Source organism: Ambystoma mexicanum, chromosome 5p (genome assembly GCF_040938575.1).
Source record: "Ambystoma mexicanum isolate Mex_15411 chromosome 5p, UKY_AmexF1_1, whole genome shotgun sequence".
In the NCBI taxonomy this organism is placed as follows: domain Eukaryota; kingdom Metazoa; phylum Chordata; class Amphibia; order Caudata; family Ambystomatidae; genus Ambystoma; species Ambystoma mexicanum.
Window position 1 is genome coordinate 1,072,241,421 of NC_090930.1, and position 20,688 is coordinate 1,072,262,108.

Genomic DNA, 20,688 nt, shown 5'->3' on the forward strand with positions numbered 1-20,688 from the left:
CCTTGTAACACCTTTACCCCATCCTACCAGGTAGGATATTTAGGAACTCTACCTACCCCCTTTACAAAACAAACACTTTCTCACGGACAGCCCGCTATTAGAGAAAACGGACTAACACCTGAGTAGTATACCTGACGTGTCCCAATACACTGGTAAGGCAAGGTCATGCAATTACTGATCATCACATACACCTGACTTCCATTACACTTCCTCACACAGATAAAAGGCGGAGCACAAGTGCACACTCTATGCGAGGCAAAGCACACAAGGAAACAGTAGTTTTGAGACGGCAGATGAGCATGAGGGGAAAGACGGCAAAACCGAAGGGGATTGCAAGGAAGGAAATTCCCCTGACCTTTTCGACAAGGAACCGCTACTTTCCATAGACCTCGAGAATAGAAGGTGTAAGACCAGGCAACCAGGCTGAGGAATCATGCATTGTATGTCAGGGATACCATGGGCGTCAATAATCAAGGCAGGGAGAATGGTCAGCCTTTGTGGTACCTTCCTTGGCTCCAAGAAAGCAGCTGGAGTGAAATCATCAAAGCTGGTGAGTTGGGGAGGCCGATAAAAGACTGGTCTGTGTTGAAGCCAAGTTTGCAAGTAGCAACATTGTTTGGCGAGCACTAGAACGAACATTGTTAAAACACATGTGATAAGATACGCAAGTGAAGTTGAACTGCTGATGAGTGATTGAAAGCAAGCAACAATATCCTTGACAGAGTGGTCCGGCACCGCGTGGGTGCTCAATCGAAAGTCTCTGTAAGGTATCCAGCTGAGAAGTAACAAAAGTAGATAAACTTGGTCTAAGCCCGGTAGAGGTACATCAATTGAAAGAGAACAAATAAATGTGAGTCGAAGTGTTCCTGCAATGGGTCAAGCAAAATCCCACGCACAATCGAAAGTCTTCGATCTTGATGAAGTAGAGAAAGTATGGAAAATTACATGTATTTGGTCTGAGCCCGGCAGAGTGAGATCCTAAGAAAGGAACTTTAGTGCTTGTCGTGTTGCATCAGGCCCTCTGATATAAGAGACTTTGAATATCAAAGAGACTTTGTCACAGAAGGCCCTGATATTGAGGTTTTGAACTGCATCCTCGTGCTAGAGAATCCAACAAGTGTGCTAAGCTCGAGTGTGTCTCTTTGTCCCATGCTGAAAACATGGGGAAGGTAAGCAAACGGCTTGAAATTCCTGACTTACACTTATCTATTGTATGACATTGTTTCCTGCATTATTTATATTCAGAAGTAAGGATTGGCAATAGGTTTATTACTAAAGGCCCTTTTATTTCGACAGACGTAACTAGGACTGCATTATTATTTTTTGATGGTTGTAGCTTGCTCCCATCTTTAGATTTAGGATTAGACAGGCATTTTCCAAACACAATTCAAGTTCAATAAACACACTTGAACTGTGATCACTTGTGTCTGTCGTACTGTTTGATACCATGCCTACCTTACAATAACTTTGCAAAGAAATGTGGGAACAATGTGGCTGTACCTGCCCTCGAGGTGTATATATCCCAAACCATAAGTGCAGTGATGCATGGGGTGGCATAATTATGGGGCCATAGAAGCATTGTGAGCTTAACCACCACTGAAAATCTTTTTTCTTAAGAAAGTATTTACGTTGCAAAAAAGCACCCCAAACCAGCTTATTTGTCTTGAACTAGTCCTGACACCGATAAGTGACAATATAGTGCTTAATTCGTTCATATATTGGGCAAACCTTTGGTCATGTAGCCAGTTAGTCAGTTATAAGTTGGTCTCGCAGGCCCTAAAGGGCTTTGAGAGCATGGTTAAGCTCCCCTGGTTTTTACACATGATGTAACGATTCCATCAGCTGCAATTAGAACAATTTTGGGAGAATCCAACCTCGTTGCAACCCAACAGCAAGGAGATTATCAAGGATGTGTGTAGGGGCTGGGCACAAGCTAGAAGAGTGACAAGCTGTTTGAAACTGGGTTATGTTGGTTTTACCTGAAAAACAAGTATTCTTATGAACTCAAGAGTTATTTAATGAATGTTAAGTCTCTGTTTGAACTTTCACATGAAGATGAGACTGAGCAGTCTCCCATTGGCACCCCGAACAAACCTGTTGTTTAAATCAGGGACCTATTGTTGTCCTTTTTGCAAAGGCATATACAAATTCATCCAGCATTTCCTGTTTGTTTACCCTGACTATTCCAAGATTTGCCAGCACAATTTGAACATTGCATCATGAACCATGGAGTAAGACTGTTGGCTGATGCAGTAACACTGTGCAAGAGCACCTCGCATCCAGATGTGGTATTTGCCACATCAAGCTATTTAGCCTGGAGGAGGAGGAATGGCAAATTGTCTCCAAAAGAAGGATGGTTTCAGAGGGTTTTATTGAACTCTAGGCACTTGTGGAATGTAATGAGTGCTTTTAAATGTCCAATATTGAATCACGAATTGTATACCAATTATGTATGTGCTGCACAGCTTTTAAGTTTCCTTGTATGGCCTATGGTCCATAATAAAGTATTTTTTTGATTGATTGAAATGTATTCCTTGGGTATCAGGTAATAATATCGCCATATATATGGTCGCCGTAAATGATATGGCCGGGAAAATGTTGTGGCGATATTATTTAGGTGACCATATATATGGTGACAGGAGCACAAAAAAAATATTGTTTTCCCAAAAATTTGGGGGTTGCGGGGGTGTCCCCCGCATGTTCCATGCAATAATGTCACCACAAAAAATGGCCATTTTTCTGCGATTTTTTTGTATGGTGAGATTTTTGTGGCGACATTACTACATGGAACCATTCCTTGTTCATCACAGGGACGTCAATTCAACAAAATGCCATGGGTAAGGGAAGTGACATCACATACCCAATGACATCACCGGAAGTGATGTCATATGGTCTTTGATCCTGGCGACATCACATGAAATGACATTCGACCTTAATGTCCTCACCTGAAGTGACTGATGGGTGTGAAAACATAATAGAGCTTACATTTCATAAAATACCAAGCCAGCACGGATGCAGACATAATGCTTTTTAGATACCAAGCACATTTTTACTAGGGTGCTACCGTGGGGGGGGGCATGTTATGACACAGGTAAACCAAGTAGAACCAGCATAGTACAGGGGCTCAGTCATGCATATGCCACTATAGCCTCATATGGCCATTTACTGGCAACATATACCAACTATTGGTGCACGGTAGGTTTAGTAATCCTCGGCCAAGTAACGACCTACATTCGCAGGTGCTGTTGCAGCTGCGTCGCTACAGTGTATCTATTTTAGCCTCTGAGCATACAGCCATCTCATGTCTACTATAACCGTACAGCGTAGGTATGATAACTATATTTAAGTTACAACTGTGTACATCCAGTTGCTTCTTTCGTATGCAAAGTGCATCCTCAAATGTTCAATAATGCCACCCATTGTGAGTTATGCCTGTTCACCTGGAATGGGATAAAGTCAGAGTGATAACCAACTGACACAAAATCCCAAACACTCTAATGAGTAACAAAGAACCCTTTATTTCTTGTTTTCACCACGGAAAGGCTTTCACCATAATGTTGTGTTAATAGAGGCAATATCTATCAATCAAATCTAAGTTCATAACAAACACATTGAAAGGGAACCCATGACACCTCAATGTGTTTCGATCCGTACATGGTTTGTCATCAGGAGGACCAAGAGGCTGACCTCACAAGTGTTGTACTCTTGTATGGCGCTGACCATAAATGTATATACGGTTCAGTAGACCTTGTTAAGATGCACACATGTGACCTGCAGAACATACATAAATACCATCAGTGAGCACTTAACCCACTGAACTACCTTATCAGCTATTTGATCTTAAATGTGAATACCACAGCATTTGGTAATGCATTGTTCTGGTGGCTATATGTCTAATTAACATACCACTTATATTCCTACTGCTTGTAACTACAGTAATGATGACATGGCCCACTAGGAATCCTTATAATATTAGTGCTGTATATTTGTTTAAAAAGGACTGGAAGAGACAGGAGAGGGTGAAGGGTAGGTAGCGTGATAAATGTGCTTAATTGCAGAAATGAGTAATTGGTCACATTTGGATATCTCACTGAGTTAAAAGCTCATCTCTGGCACGTGCCAGCCTGCATTTTTGCATGTTCATATGTCAGCATTGCTGCATTGGTCCTTCATCCTTCTAAAGGTTGATACACTAAGTATGATTACATTTCGTACTAATAACTGTTTGTACAGCACTTAAAAGTAGGAGGCATCAGGACTCATACATGAAGTGCTATTCATACAACCATGATATAAAACAAAGTATTTTATCAGGATAGGGAAAAATATAGGCCACAGTAACTTCAAATTGCGGAGTATTTTTGCACAAAATGACAGTCCTCGGAAAATAAAACAGCGCCAAGAGACCACGCAGGTGGTAACGGTGTATGGTATAAGAACCTTTAACATAACAAACAAGTTGACTCTAAATAAGTAGCTCTTCATATGTCTGCCTGGCTTATACAGACAAAATACTTCTCTTCAGTCAAGACTCACAGCGTGATTTCCCAAAATAAAGGGGGTTCTAAGAATCCACTTTATGTTTGTTTTCACACTGTCATTGATGTCTGGTGAATCTTTTAATTGATAAGGTGTAAATATTTGCCACAAATTTGCTATTTCGACCGAACGTAGAGAAGGAGCCTGAACGAACCAATGATGGTTCTGGGAGTGGGGGTGGGGTGTCCCCCCTTGAGAATTTTGTTAATAATAGGTTAAAATGGTGTGCATTATACAGCACACTGTCTGTGAAAAAATTATTAAAAAGCCAGACAGTTTACAATCGTCTTAGTACTGAAATCCATGAAACAATCCAATAGATACAAGTCACCAACAGAACACAGGAGCATTTCCCAACGCATTTTTATGATAGCTTTCCCCACAATGTATGCCAGTATAAAAACCATTTTTACACTGCCTGTGCCCATACATTTCCATGCTGACTGCACCTTTATATGACAGTATTCCCATTTAAGAACATGCAGAGTGTTCGCATAATACCAGTTAGGATACCATAAGAAAACATGCCTAAAATGGTTCTGCCAATGTATGCCAGTACCAGCTCATAAGAACATACTACTGTTTGGCTTTTCTATTAAAAATACCATGCCACAATTAATTCCTCCCTTGGAGCCCTTGCTGGCTGACTCCAAGACTGAAAACCCAACAAGAAGGCTGAGGTTGCACTGGATGCCCCTCGCACTCCTTCACCATTGATGTAAGAGGTTTCCTGGAACGCATAAGAAACAAAGAAAAGAACATCTGTTTGTGCACACTCAATGCTTTATTTCTGTACAGTTTGAAAAAAAAAAGAAAAAAGAACCAGGAGCATTTCATTTTTAATTTGTGCACCCGCTCCCCCTGTGTGTTGTACACAGTGAGCTGTGTGCCACTCCAGGAAGCCCTTCGTTGCCGGCCTTGTGGCATTTGAAAGATGGCCGCCGCATTTTTACATCTGTAAGAAGCCACCTGTGGCCACCTGCATCGACCACCTTGCTACCAATTGGTTATTTGTAGCATTTCTCGGCCTATGGTGGACCGGCAGGCTTTAGCCATCCCACCCCTCAAGGACCCTTCCCCGGTCTGTTTTCTCTCCTCCCTCGCATTCATTCCTCCTTTGGAGCCCGTGCTGGCTGACTCCCAGCCTGCAGACCCGACAATAAGACTGAGGTCGCAGTGGATGCCCCTCACACTCCTTCGCAAATGAGGTGGGAGTTTTCCTGGAATGCATAAGAAAAATAAAAAAGAATATTTGTTCGTGCATACTTGATGCTTTATTTCTTTACAATTTGAAAAAGAAAGGAAAATGAACCTGCAACATTTTATTTTTACTTTGTGCACCCCGCTCTCCCTGCGTGTTGTACACCGAGCACACTGCTTGAGCTGTGTGCCACTTCAGGAGGCCCTTCTCTGCCGTCCTCGTGGCATTTGAAAGGTTGCCACTGCATTTTCACATCTGTAAGATGCTCCCTGTGGCCACCTACATCGACCACCTTGCTACCGATTGCTTACTTGTAGCATTTCTTGGCCTATGGTGGACCAGCAGGCTTTAGCCGGACCACCCCTCAAAGGCCCACTTTCTAAGGCCCTGTCTGTTGCCCTCTCTTTTGCCTGGCTGGTTCTGTGAGTCCTCTCCTGTAGCCCCACGTGCACATGGAGGCTGAGATGAACTCCATGTTCGCCAGAAACGCAGTATGCAATGGACCACCCACAACTTCTCTGAAGATGAGTTCCTATAACTAACCCCATTGATCCTTTACTTCACAACGTGACTCTCCGACCTCTCACTTTAACCTTTCTGATCTCCGACTAAACTTGCCTTGCCCAGTTACTGAATATGTTATACCTGCCCTGCTGAAAGTTGTATTTAGCTTTGCCCTGTGCTGCATGTGTATCATTTGCCCGGCTTAAAAATCGATTTGAGCCTAGCCCAGTAACTGAATGTGTTTCACCTGCCCTGCTAAAAATTCGAATTTAGCCTAGTCCAGTAACTGAATGTGTTTTACCTGCCCTGCTGAAAATAGTATTTAGCTTTGGCCCTGTGCTGCATGTATTTCTCCTGTCCTGCTGAAAATCAAATTTAGTTGTGCCTTGTGGTTGCATGTGTTGTTCACTAGCTGGTGCACTTCCCTCTGTCTCCCCCCTCCTTTGTGCTGTCCAACACACCTTACCCCCTACCTCCAAGAGCATCAGTGCTTTCAGCCTGGTAAGTGCCCCCCCTCCACTTCAGCAACCATGTTGCTATCTATCTCTACTATCCTCTCCAACTGATTCACTATCCCTTATCACTAAATCTGGCTGGGGGAAACTTCAGAAGGGCATACTGGCCTCCATCTCAGGCCTCTCTATTGCAGACACCTATGTCACAGCTTCCGCCAGAGAGACTAACACTGACATCTGCTTCTTCGTTAACGCACCTGATCTATGGACTTGCTACATGGTCAGCTTTCTCTCTCCTATCGCCTCTTCTCCCATTAATGGTGGCACTCTCTGGGAGGTTCTCCTTGACCTCGTCGCCATTTCCAGAGTCATCATTAATGTGCATCTCAATGGCACCATCACGGTTCAGGGTCCTCAACCCAACCTTCTTCTCTTTGACAGGCTCCTCCCTCACATCTCTAACCTCACCTCTCCCTCCGGCCAGGCTTCTTTGCCCTCTGTGCCTTCCTCCACCTCTGTACAGGCGCCCCTGCACTGCCTTACTGTCTTGGCTCCCTTGTCAGCCTTGGCTCCTCTGCCATCCTTCACTATCCCCATGGCCCTTGTGCCACCCACTGGGGGGACCACTGTCCTCTGTGCCCCCCTGAGGAAGACCCTCATAGATGGCAAGCTACTCCACATTGCCACTCTCAACACCCGCTCTGCCGTCAAACACACGTCTGACATCTGCAACCGTTTCAAACTCTTGGATCTTGATGTACTTGCCATCACTGAGACCTGGTTCTGGGACAGCTCTGTCACAAGCTTTGACACACTCCTCCCTGAAGGCTACAAAATCCTCTCTACACCCACACCTATGAAGAGTGGTGTTTATCTTCCCAGAATGGATACCTGTGTCCATCATCCCTACTCAGGCCTTCTCCTCCTTCAAATGCCTAGTCTGCAGAATCTCACTATCCCCAAAATCTTCTCTCACTATGGCCACCTTCTATCAGCCACCAGGTCAGTCCACACTCTTCCTTTCTGAATGGGCTGACCTGGCTTCCTCACTACTCCCCTCCTCTTCTCAATTCATCCTGTTGGGTGATCTTAACATCCATCTGGACTCTCCTGACTCCACAGGTCCTTTCCGCAACCTCTGCAATTCTCGCGCCCATTCTACCCTTCCCTCTTGCCCCACACACACCACGGGCCACACCTTGGATGCCCTCATCTTTACTGACATCCCTCTCTCTATCACTCTCACTACCTCCCTCTACGGGACTGACCAATGGCTTTCTCAACACACCTGAAGTTTTCCTCTCCCCTTGCAGCAATACATCTGGCACAGCCACTTGGCTTCAAAGTCACCAGACACATGAAAAAAGTGACAGTGGCTGCGTTTGCCTCCTTCTATTCTCCTCCGACTCCTTCAGCTGACTCCCACCCTGACACAGCCCTTGCTAACCTCAATCTCTCTATCTCCAACACTCTTGACATTCTTGCCCCTATCATGAGGGTCTGACTGAAGCCTTCCAAAAAGTGTAACTCTTGGTATGACTCCAACCTGGCTGCCCTTAAACGCAAGTGTAGGGCAGCTGGGTAGAAATGGAATGCGTTGGGAGAACCATCGGGCAAACTGGCCTGCCGCCTCCTTTAAAGGCACTATCAACTGTGCATCCACACCAAGAAAGAGTCATTATTCAAGCCTGCATCTCCATGGTATCAAACAACACAGCTGGCAGGCCAGTTTGTCAGAGGGGGAGCCTGAGGTCTGCTGCTTCTGTTGCGCAGCTCTGCACTTGCATTTCAGGGCTGCAAGTTAGGAGTCGTACCAAGTGTTACCCTTAGAGTCATGTTTCAGGTACATCATCATTACTTGGGTAAAAATGTCAAGGGTATTGGTAATGGCAAGATGGAGGTTGCTGAATGCCGAGTCAGAGGTAGAGTCTGTAGTGGGACAGAGGGGGGATGAAGGCAGGTGGGAAGGCAGAAGGCAGAAACTGACACTCATTTCATCAGACAGATGTTAGAGAATGAGGTTGGCATTGCTGAGGGAGGTGTGGTCGGAGGGCTGAGAGGACCCTGGTGAGAGGAGAGGAGAGAGTTGGTAGGACAAGAAGGGAGAAAGGAGAGCAAGAGTGAGATGCAGAGGTGAGAGGGGAAGGCATGATTGAGTAGTCTAGGTAGATGTTAAAATCGCCAATAAGGAGTTTTGTGGTGGTAGTGAAGAAGAGAGTAGGAGAAATCAGCCCATTCAGTGAGGAACAGGGTGGTAGAGCCAGGTGGCCTGTAGATGGTGGCAATAGTCAGTGAGGAGGTGGGAGAGATGACCAACTTGCAAACCAGGCACGCAAAGGAAGAGTAAGGCTGAGTGGGTATGAGGGAAGAAGGGACCCACTCAGGGAAGATAAGAGCAACCCCACTTCATGCATGGTTAGGGAAAGGCTTGGAGATGATCTTATAGCTATCAGGGAGAAGGGAGTCGAAAGCAGTGAATGAGCTGACTTGAATCACATCTCGGTAAGAGCAAGGATATCAAGGTCAAGGTCTTCAAGAAGAAGGCAGATGTCGGCAGAGTGTTGTATGGCAGAACAAGCATTAAGCGTCGCCTGATGCAAGAGATCTCCACCTTTGAAGGTTTTTCCAAGGAGGGGCACAGGGGCGTGGTTCACCAGTCAGAAGGGGTAGGGGGCAGAGAGAGAGGAAGAAGGGGTAGAAGGAGTGTGGTGGAATTTAATGAGGTACGGCAGGTGACAGTCAAAGAGGAGGAGGTTGGGTTGAGGACTCTGAACCAAGATAGTGCCAGTGTGATAGACATTAATGATACACCTGGATGATGCGAAGCCCGCCAAGAGGACTTCACATTTAGTGCCAACATTAATGGGTGAGGATGTAAGAGAAGAGAGAGTAGAGATGAGATGAGGAGTCCATAGATCTGGAGAGGGGACAGGGAAAAAGGATATAAGTAAAGATCTGTCTGTAAATTGAGCTGACGTAGGTGCCTGCAATAGGTGGGCAGGGTTAATGTGAGAGGGGGATAGGTGATAGTATAACAGTTAGAAAACATAGAGAGTTGGTGAGAGCCATAGTGGTGGAAGAATGAGGAAGAAAGAGGGGGCGCTGCACAGCACAGTACAAATACAAACTCACCTAGCGGTCTAGTAGCCAATGGAAGCAAGAGGCAGATGCACTGGAATAGCAATCAAAGCACACTCAAAATATGTAGTGCACCTCAGTTTGATTTTTGGTGCAATGAACTCTAAACACACTAAACAAAATTAGCAGCATAGATGTAAGGGCACCTGGTGAAGCACCTGTAAGGGTTCCTGATGCAGGGCACTCTAAGCACACAAAACAAAATTAGCAGCATATATGTAAGGGCACTTACATTTGGTTTTTGATGCAAGGCACTCTAAACACAGAACAAAGTTAGCAGCACAGGCGGATTGTGCATTCAAATAACGTTTTGGCTAGGCAGGCCTTCATAGGCATGTAGTACAAGGTGATGATGACTCGTGCTATGTGGAAGTAGGAGAGAGAAAGTTCATGAAGGAACACGCCAAAGTGTCAGAGTTGTCGCAGAGATGTTATAAAAGACACACACCAGGCTTTGAATTTTCAAAGGAGAACATTTGATGTAGGAGGGAATGAGTGAGATTAAGTAAGGCAAGGAATTCAGACTGATGTAGGCACACCTTGGTTCAGCAGATGTTAGGGATTAGTGGAGGGCAGTTCCAGTGCTCAATCATCACTCACTGGTATTTTGCAAGACGCATTGAGTAGCAGGGGCCCACGTTCGTGTAGTAATGGGCTGTCCAAATGGGGGCAGATCCATGCTCTGTGGAGGTAAAATGGAGGTGGCCTTCATCACCCCAGAAAGGCACAGACAGGGACCTTAGTTATGGGGCCTTGGTTTCAGGGGCTGGCTTTCACCTGCCAGCTATCACAATTGGCTCTTTGATGATAGAGGCAGCCAATCAGAGAGGAGCAGCTTTTAGATGGTGGACTGCTCCTCAACACGAGGAAGTGTTGGCCATTTTGGAAGTCACTTTTAGCATTGAATTTACACAATGGCCAGGTTGCTTTTGGGGGTTGCACACCTTCAGGAACATCAGCAACGCATGTTTGCAATGCAGAGATACAGGTTTCGGCTCCTCAGTAAAATGTGGTGCATGCTAGTGCTCCGCTTGTCCTTGGATCAGCCCCAAAAAAAGCCCACAGGGCTTACCTTGCAGTAAAGATTAGAGCACGCTGCTCCTGCAGCAAGCGGTGATGGTGAGGAGCTCCTGTCCTCACAAGGCTTCAGCAATGCTGTTCCATGGATAGATGTAAGCAGTATTAGAAACTGGGATGAAAAAAGTGTGAGTTTGGGTTTGAAAAAGAATGCAAGGAGTTGAACAATCTTCTGAAGATGGAGCTTCAGGTGGCTGAGAACAACCGTAGTGCACAATTGGCAAGAAAAATCTACAAAAACCTAGTGAGACAAAAAAAATCCATATTTCACCAATAAATGGAAGGAGTTTGAAGCAACCATCGGAGACTCCATGAAGTTTTGAAGAATTATCACTACTGACCAAGGTCTGAGGAGAAAATTAAATTGAAGACTAAATGCTGCGAAATTGCTTGTTACTGTTAAACTATTTGAAGACATCTTTAACACTAAGAGCCTAGCCAAACTGAAAGTTTCTGACAAACTAAAATCAAGGAAGACCTTTAGAAGCTATTTCCTGCAAAGGTCACAGACACAAATATGATCCCACTAGAGCAGAGGTCTCCAACCTTTTCGTTGGCAAGAGCTACTTGTAGTTAATAGCCAATGGGCGGGAGCTAGTAGTGTGGTGATGTCCATGGGTATGATCATTTCGACCAAGATGTTTTTGGCCAGTTTATTTGCTCTTCATATAGAAAAAGCAATATGGCATGTATTTACTGTCATATTAATATATCAATAACTTTGTGTTTTTTTAATTATTTTTTATTAGATGTTTCCTAAAAATTGTTAAGCATATCAGAAGTAGGAAACTAATAGAGACATTCATTTGGAAGGCTTAACCTACTTGCTATCCACCAGTGCTCAGTAATCTTGTGTAAAGCTTGAAACAGCAACAGCACTCAGATGCTGTCAGACGGGATCAAGGTTTTGATTTCAGGAAGTTCATCTGAAAAAGTCAGATTCACAGAGACGGGGGAATCACATTGGCAGATAGTGCAGATACCTTTTTAGCCATAGTGATTGCACATCCGACATGGCAGACATACATTCAGGACAGTTTATAAACTTGCTTACAACAGACTCAGCCATGGGAGTCACTGTGCCCTTCACAACTGCACCATCTGTAAAAGAGCATTTAAGGACACTTAATTCCAACTATCGTTTCGTAAAACATCTCACATGTCCTGGTATTGCTAGACATGTCACTTTACATTCATGTCTAGTTTTATAAATGTAAGTGGACAAGCTCCAGAATGTAGTGCAGCTAGTAGTGTTCCATGTTTACTTAAATGTAAAATTGCAGTTATCGCCGAAATTCTTGTTTTGGGACATCCATAGAGGTGGGCTCCTTCTTATCACACCATGTTCCATCCTAAGCTTTAAAACAGTTTTGGTACTAGAGCTTTAAAACCAGGAACTCAATATCTGAAAATATAAAAAATAATTCACAGTTTTACCATAAACACACAAAACAAGATTTACCTTTTTTCTTGCAAGCTGGGACTCACAAAGATTGTTATTTTTCTATGCACACACACACACGTGCTGAGAAAGCGATTACAGCTGTATCTTTATTTCCCCCATTCTGATTGAAAGCCTACAATTACCGGCATGCAAAGTAATGCTAGCTGAAATAAATCTAAAGAAACACAATGAGTCTGAAACAATCACAGCCCCAGCTTTGTTTTACACAGCATGCAGATTTATGCACCCAGGCCCTTTGTAATCCACCATCATTTGCTCCTCTTGGTTATTGATAGTGTTATTGAAAGTTAACCCTATGTTGGGACGCTGCCCAAGCCCTTCAAGCCCAGATGCAGCATCTCCTCTCAATGTGCACACAGCTTTTGACTGTTTACTTTACATCAAGATAAGTGGGATGGGGCAGGGGAAAACTCCCAGGGACTTCAGACACCAAAATAAACACACAGGGCTTATTTTGGTGTCTGATCAAAGAGCTACTGGGAAGCCTCAGGCGAGCTACCAGAAGCTCATGAGCTACTGGTTGGAGACCACTGCACTAGAGTGATTCAAGTACCTGCCCTAATGGTTGATTCGAATCTGGGAAAACATATCGTATCTTTTTCGGTGACTTGAACACATTGTTTGATCTTACTGTTGTATCAGACAGACTCAATGGCTAACCTAAATTCATAGAGACCCAAATAAAGATGAACCCACTAACGATCAGCACGACCCCGTCCCTCGATGCAGGGGTCTACAGCTCACACTAAAATCTCCAAATTTGGAAGATTAAGCAGGCCATTCATAACAGCAAGTAGAGTAAAGCAATACTGATGTTTTGCCTCCAGGCTTTTTTTTCAGTTTACTTTGAGGAAATGCCTACATTTTATGCATATTCCTTTGCCAATTGATTTGGGGCTGCAACAGACTAGTGAACCTGCATTTTTTGTGTTTTACAGGTTTCTTTCTGAGCTTCTCCCCTATATGGCATTCGAGGTATGGTAATGTATAACCCACATAGTACCTTTATGGGTATTTTAGTGTAACACACCACTAGAACCATACGAAGACTGTCCTGAAGAAAGTGGTTTTATCCGCATAACAAAACTGAAACCACTAGACGGTAGTTGCTACATCCAGGAGGCTATTATTTCCTTACTATATTTGTTGAGCAATGGTGAGTCCCAAAACATATTTTTGAGGAATAGTAACAATCTACAGAAAGTTTGGAATATTTTTGTCTTCTTTTTATTACAATTGGCGTTGCTACTCACAAATAATTAACAATTGGTTTTTAATTAGAGAAACCCTTGGTAAACTTAGGGTTTGGGCTAATAAAATGGTTTGTTCTGTCAAATAGATTACTGACTAATGCCATAGGTGTTGCTTTTTCAACTTTTGTTCACTTTCATATACATCTATATAAATGAAAGGAAATGGTCTAGGAGGGATAAGGTTGAACATTCACTTACTGGACTGGTTGAACCCAGAAGTACCAAGTTGATAGACTTCATAGATTCTTTTTCTGCTTTTTCAATCTGGTTTTAGATAAGCTGCACACCAGCGCGTCCTATTATTAGTTACCCAATAGGCAGCCCTAAACAGAAAATCACTCTATCCTTGTGTCCTCTTGAATAACCTATAGTTCTCCATATGACCACAGAGTGACTGAGAAGTATGTTGCAGAGAATGTGTACACAAATTTGTTTTGCCTCTTTGTGTTAACATATCTGATTGGCATGACAACTGCCAGTTTGCCGAACCACTAGATTTAATTTTGTGTTCCTTTCCTCCATGTTATCAAATGAGAGCTTGTCTAACTCTATTTCTTCCAGTAACAAGCTCTGAAACATGAAGCTACATGCCTAGGCTTTCATGTGAGGAAGAGCCAAGTACAGTGATCTTACTTTCTTCTTTTGTCTGCCCCCATGGAGGCGGACTGGCTGCAGTCCTGGTACAATCAGGGCCTAATTTCTTTCTCCTACTCCCTTAGCAACTCAAGCAGTGGCTTGTTGATGTGGTGTAACGTGTAGGTCGGGCAAACTGGCCTGCCGCCTCCTTTAAAGGCACTATCAACTGTGCATCCACACCAAGAAAGAGTCATTATTCAAGCCTGCATCTCCATGGTATCAAACAACACAGCTGGCAGGCCAGTTTGTCAGAGGGGGAGCCTGAGGTCTGCTGCTTCTGTTCCGCAGCTCTGCACTTGCATTTCAGGGCTGCAAGTTAGGAGTCGTACCAAGTGTTACCCTTAGAGTCATGTTTCAGGTACATCATCATTACTTGGGTAAAAATGTCAAGGGTATTGGTAATGGCAAGATGGAGGTTGCTGAATGCCGAGTCAGAGGTAGAGTCTGTAGTGGGACAGAGGGGGGATGAAGGCAGGTGGGAAGGCAGAAGGCAGAAACTGACACTCATTTCATCAGACAGATGTTAGAGAATGAGGTTGGCATTGCTGAGGGAGGTGTGGTTGGAGGGCTGAGAGGACCCTGGCGAGAGGAGAGGAGAGAGTTGATAGGACAAGAAGGGAGAAAGGAGAGCAAGAGTGAGATGCAGAGGTGAGAGGGGAAGGCATGATTGAGTAGTCTAGGTAGATGTTAAAATCGCCAATAAGGAGTTTTGTGGTGGTAGTGAAGAAGAGAGTAGGAGAAATCAGCCCATTCAGTGAGGAACAGGGTGGTAGAGCCAGGTGGCCTGTAGATGGTGGCAATAGTCAGTGAGGAGGTGGGAGAGATGACCAACTTACAAACCAGGCACGCAAAGGAAGAGTAAGGCTGAGTGGGTATGAGGGAAGAAGGGACCCACTCAGGGAAGATAAGAGCAACCCCACTTCATGCATGGTTAGGGAAAGGCTTGGAGATGATCTTATAGCTATCAGGGAGAAGGGAGTCAAAAGCAGTGAATGAGCTGACTTGAATCACATCTCGGTAAGAGCAAGGATATCAAGGTCAAGGTCTTCAAGAAGAAGGCAGATGTCGGCAGAGTGTTGTATGGCAGAACAAGCATTAAGCGTCGCCTGATGCAAGAGATCTCCACCTTTGAAGGTTTTTCCAAGGAGGGGCACAGGGGCGTGGTTCACCAGTCAGAAGGGGTGGGGGGCAGAGAGAGAGGAAGAAGGGGTAGAAGGAGTGTGGTGGAATTTAATGAGGTACGGCAGGTGACAGTCAAAGAGGAGGAGGTTGGGTTGAGGACTCTGAACCAAGATAGTGCCAGTGTGATAGACATTAATGATACACCTGGATGATGCGAAGCCCGCCAAGAGGACTTCACATTTAGTGCCAACATTAATGGGTGAGGATGTAAGAGAAGAGAGAGTAGAGTTGAGATGAGGAGTCCATAGATCTGGAGAGGGGACAGGGAAAAGGATATAAGTAAAGATCTGTCTGTAAATTGAGCTGACGTAGGTGCCTGCAATAGGTGGGCAGGGTTAATGTGAGAGGGGGATAGGTGATAGTATAACAGTTAGAAAACATAGAGAGTTGGTGAGAGCCATAGTGGTGGAAGAATGAGGAAGAAAGAGGGGGGGCTGCACAGCACAGTACAAACACAAACTCACCTAGCGGTCTAGTAGCCAATGGAAGCAAGAGGCAGATGCACTGGAATAGCAATCAAAGCACACTCAAAATATGTAGTGCACATAAGTTTGATTTTTGGTGCAATGAACTCTAAACACACTAAACAAAATTAGCAGCATAGATGAAAGGGCACCTGGTGAAGCACCTGTAAGGGTTCCTGATGCAGGGCACTCTAAGCACACAAAACAAAATTAGCAGCATATATGTAAGGGCACTTACATTTGGTTTTTGATGCAAGGCACTCTAAACACAGAACAAAGTTAGCAGCACAGGCGGAGTGTGCATTCAAATAACGTTTTGGCTAGGCAGGCCTTCATAGGCATGTAGTACAAGGTATGATGACTTGTGCTATGTGGAAGTAGGAGAGAGAAAGTTCATGAAGGAACACGCCAAAGTGTCAGAGTTGTCGCAGAGATGTTATAAAAGACACACACCAGGCTTTGAATTTTCAAAGGAGAACATTTGATGTAGGAGGGAATGAGTGAGATTAAGTAAGGCAAGGAATTCAGACTGATGTAGGCACACCTTGGTTCAGCAGATGTTAGGGATTAGTGGAGGGCAGTTCCAGTGCTCAATCATCACTCACTGGTATTTTGCAAGACGCATTGAGTTGCAGGGGCCCAAGTTCGTGTAGTAATGGGCTGTCCAAATGGGGGCAGATCCATGCTCTGTGGAGGTAAAATGGAGGTGGCCTTCATCACCCCAGAAAGGCACAGACAGGGACCTTAGTTATGGGGTCTTGGTTTCAGGGGCTGGCTTTCACCTGCCAGCTATCACAATTGGCTCTTTGATGATAGAGGCAGCCAATCAGAGAGGAGCAGCTTTTAGATGGTGGACTGCTCCTCAACACGAGGAAGTGTTGGCCATTTTGGAAGTCACTTTTAGCATTGAATTTACACAATGGCCAGGTTGCTTTTGCGGGTTGCACACCTTCAGGAACATCAGCAACGCATGTTTGCAATGCAGAGATACAGGTTTCGGCTCCTCAGTAAAATGTGGTGCATGCTAGTGCTCCGCTTGTCCTTGGATCAACCCCAAAAAAAGCCCACAGGGCTTACCTTCCAGTAAAGATTAGAGCACGCTGCTCCTGCAGCGAGCGGTGATGGTGAGGAGCTCCTGTCCTCACAAGGCTTCAGCAATGCTGTTCCATGGATAGATGTAAGCAGTATTAGAAACTGGGATGAAAAAAGTGTGAGTTTGGGTTTGAAAAAGAATGCAAGGAGTTGAACAATCTTCTGAAGATGGAGCTTCATGTGGCTGAGAACAACCGTAGTGCACAATTGGCAAGAAAAATCTACAAAAACCTAGTGAGACAAAAAAAATCCATATTTCACCAATAAATGGAAGGAGTTTGAAGCAACCATCGGAGACTCCATGAAGTTTTGAAGAATTATCACTACTGACCAAGGTCTGAGGAGAAAATTAAATTGAAGACTAAATGCTGCGAAATTGCTTGTTACTGTTAAACTATTTGAAGACATCTTTAACACTGTTGCACTAAGAGCCTAGCCGAACTGAAAGTTTCTGACAAACTAAAATCAAGGAAGACCTTTAGAAGCTATTTCCTGCAAAGGTCACAGACACAAATATGATCCCACTAGAGCAGAGGTCTCCAACCTTTTCGTTGGCAAGAGCTACTTGTAGTTAATAGCCAATGGGCGGGAGCTAGTAGTGTGGTGATGTCCATGGGTATGATCATTTCGACCAAGATGTTTTTGGGCAGTTTATTTGCTCTTCATATAGAAAAAGCAATATGGCATGTATTTACCGTCATATTAATATATCAATAACTTCGTGTTTTTTTTATTATTTTTTATTAGATGTTCCCTAAAAATTGTTAAGCATATCAGAAGTAGGAAACTAATAGAGACATTCATTTGGAAGGCTTAACCTACTTGCTATCCACCAGTGCTCAGTAATCTCGTGTAAAGCTTGAAACAGCAACAGCACTCAGATGCTGTCAGACGGGATCAAGGTTCTGATTTCAGGAAGTTCATCTGAAAAAGTCAGATTCACAGAGACGGGGAATCACATTGGCAGATAGTGCAGATACCTTTTTAGCCATAGTGATTGCACATCCGACATGGCAGACATACATTCAGGACAGTTTATAAACTTGCTTACAACAGACTCAGCCATGGGAGTCACTGTGCCCTTCACAACTGCACCATCTGTAAAAGAGCATTTAAGGACACTTAATTCCAACTATAGTTTCGTAAAACATCTCACATGTCCTGGTATTGCTAGACATGTCACTTTACATTCATGTCTAGTTTTATAAATGTAAGTGGACAAGCTCCAGAATGTAGTGCAGCTAGTAGTGTTCCATGTTTACTTAAATGTAAAATTGCAGTTATCGCTGAAATTCCTGTTTTGGGACATCCATAGAGGTGGGCTCCTTCTTATCACACCATGTTCCATCCTAAGCTTTAAAACAGTTTTGGTACTAGAGCTTTAAAACCAGGAACTCAATATCTGAAAATATAAAAAAATAATTCACAGTTTTACCATAAACACGCAAAACAAGATTTACCTTTTTTTCTTGCAAGCTGGGACTCACACATATTGTTATTTTTCTATGCACACACACACACACACACACACGTGCTGAGAAAGCGATTACAGCTGTATCTTTATTTCCCCCATTCTGATTGAAAGCCTACAATTACCGGCATGCAAAGTAATGCTAGCTGAAATAAATCTAAAGAAACACAGTGAGACTGAAACAATCACAGCCCCAGCTTTGTTTTACACAGCATGCAGATTTATGCACCCAGGCCCTTTGTAATCCACCATCATTTGCACCTCTTGGTTATTGATAGTGTTATTGAAAGTTAACCCTATGTTGGGACGCTGCCCAAGCCCTTCAAGCCCAGATGCAGCATCTCCTCTCAATGTGCACACAGCTCTTGACTGTTTACTTTACATCAAGATAAGTGGGAGGGGGCAGGGGAAAACTCCCAGGGACTTCAGACACCAAAATAAACACACAGGACTTATTTTGGTGTCTGATCAAAGAGCTACTGGGAAGCCTCAGGCGAGCTACCAGAAGCTCACGAGCTACTGGTTGGAGACCACTGCACTAGAGTGATTCAAGTACCTGCCCTAATGGTTGATTCGAATCTGGGAAAACATATTGGCCCTCATTACGACCCTGGCGGAAAGGGGTTTACGCCGGCGTAATGCATGGCGTACCTTTCCGCCAGACTACGAGTTCCCGTAGCGCCATGGCGATTTTTACGGCTGCTTTTTGCATGCGGAAAAATCCATGGCGCTACGGGACTTGTTGTTAATTACGCCACCGTAATTTACGGTGGCGTAATTAACGCCTTCCCCACTCCCATTATACCCTATGGGGCAAAAATGGGAATGGGGAAGGGTAAATGGGGATTGGGGACTTACCGCCCCGCCAAGGTCGGAATGGGGCGGTAAGTCCGCCAACCCCCATGGCGGAGTTGGCAGCTTTGCGCCATGGACCATGGTGCAAATTGCACCATGGATCTCCGCCAGGGTCGTAATGAGGGCCATCGTATCTTTTTCGGTGACTTGAACACATTGTTTGATCTTACTGTTGTAGCAGACAGACTCAATGGCTAACCTAAATTCATAGAGACCCAAATAAAGATGAACCCACTAACGATCAGCACGACCCCGTCCCTCGATGCAGGGGTCTGCAGCTCACACTAAAATCTCCAAATTTGGAACATTAAGCAGGCCATTCATAACAGCAAGTAGAGTAAAGCAATACTGATGTTTTGCCTCCAGGGTTTTTTTTCAGTTTACTTTGAGGAAATGCCTGCATTCAATGCATATTCCTTTGCCAATTGATTTGGGGCTGCAACAGACTAGTGAACCTGCATTATTTTGTGTTTTAAAGGTTCCTTTCTGAGCTTCTCCCCTATATGGCATTCAATGTATGGTAATGTATATCACACATAGTACCTTTATGGGTATTTTAGTGTAACACACCACTAGAACCATACCAAGACTGTCCTGAAGAAAGTGGTTTTATCCGCATAACACCACTGAAACCACTAGACGGTAGTTGCTACATCCAGGAGGCTAATATTTCCTTACTATATTTGTTGAGCAACGGTGAGTCCCAAAACATATTTTTGAGGAATAGTAACAATCTACAGAAAGTTTGGAATATTTTTGTCTTCTTTTTATTACAATTGGAGTTGCTACACACAAATAATTAGCAATTGGTTTTTAATTAGAGAAACCCTTGGTAAACTTAGGGTTTGGGCTAATAAAATGGTTTGTTCTGTCAAATAGATTACTGACTAATGCCATAGGTGTTGCTTTTTCAACTTTTGTTCACTTTCATATACATCTATGTACATGAAAGGAAATGGTCTAGGAGGGATAAGGTTGAACATTCACTTACTGGACTGGTTGAACCCAGAAGTACCAAGTTGATAGACTTCATAGATTCTTTTTCTGCTTATTCAATCTGGTTTTAGATAAGCTGCACACCAGCGCGTCCTATTATTAGTTACCCAATAGGCAGCCCTAAACAGAAAATCACTCTATCCTTGTGTCCTCTTGAATAACCTATAGTTCTCCATATGACCACAGAGTGACTGAGAAGTATGTTGCAGAGAATGTGTACACAAATTTGTTTTGCCTCTTTGTGTTAACATATCTGATTGGCATGACAACTGCCAGTTTGCCGAACCACTAGATTTAATTTTGTGTTCCTTTCCTCCATGTTATCAAATGAGAGCTTGTCTAACTCTATTTCTTCCAGTA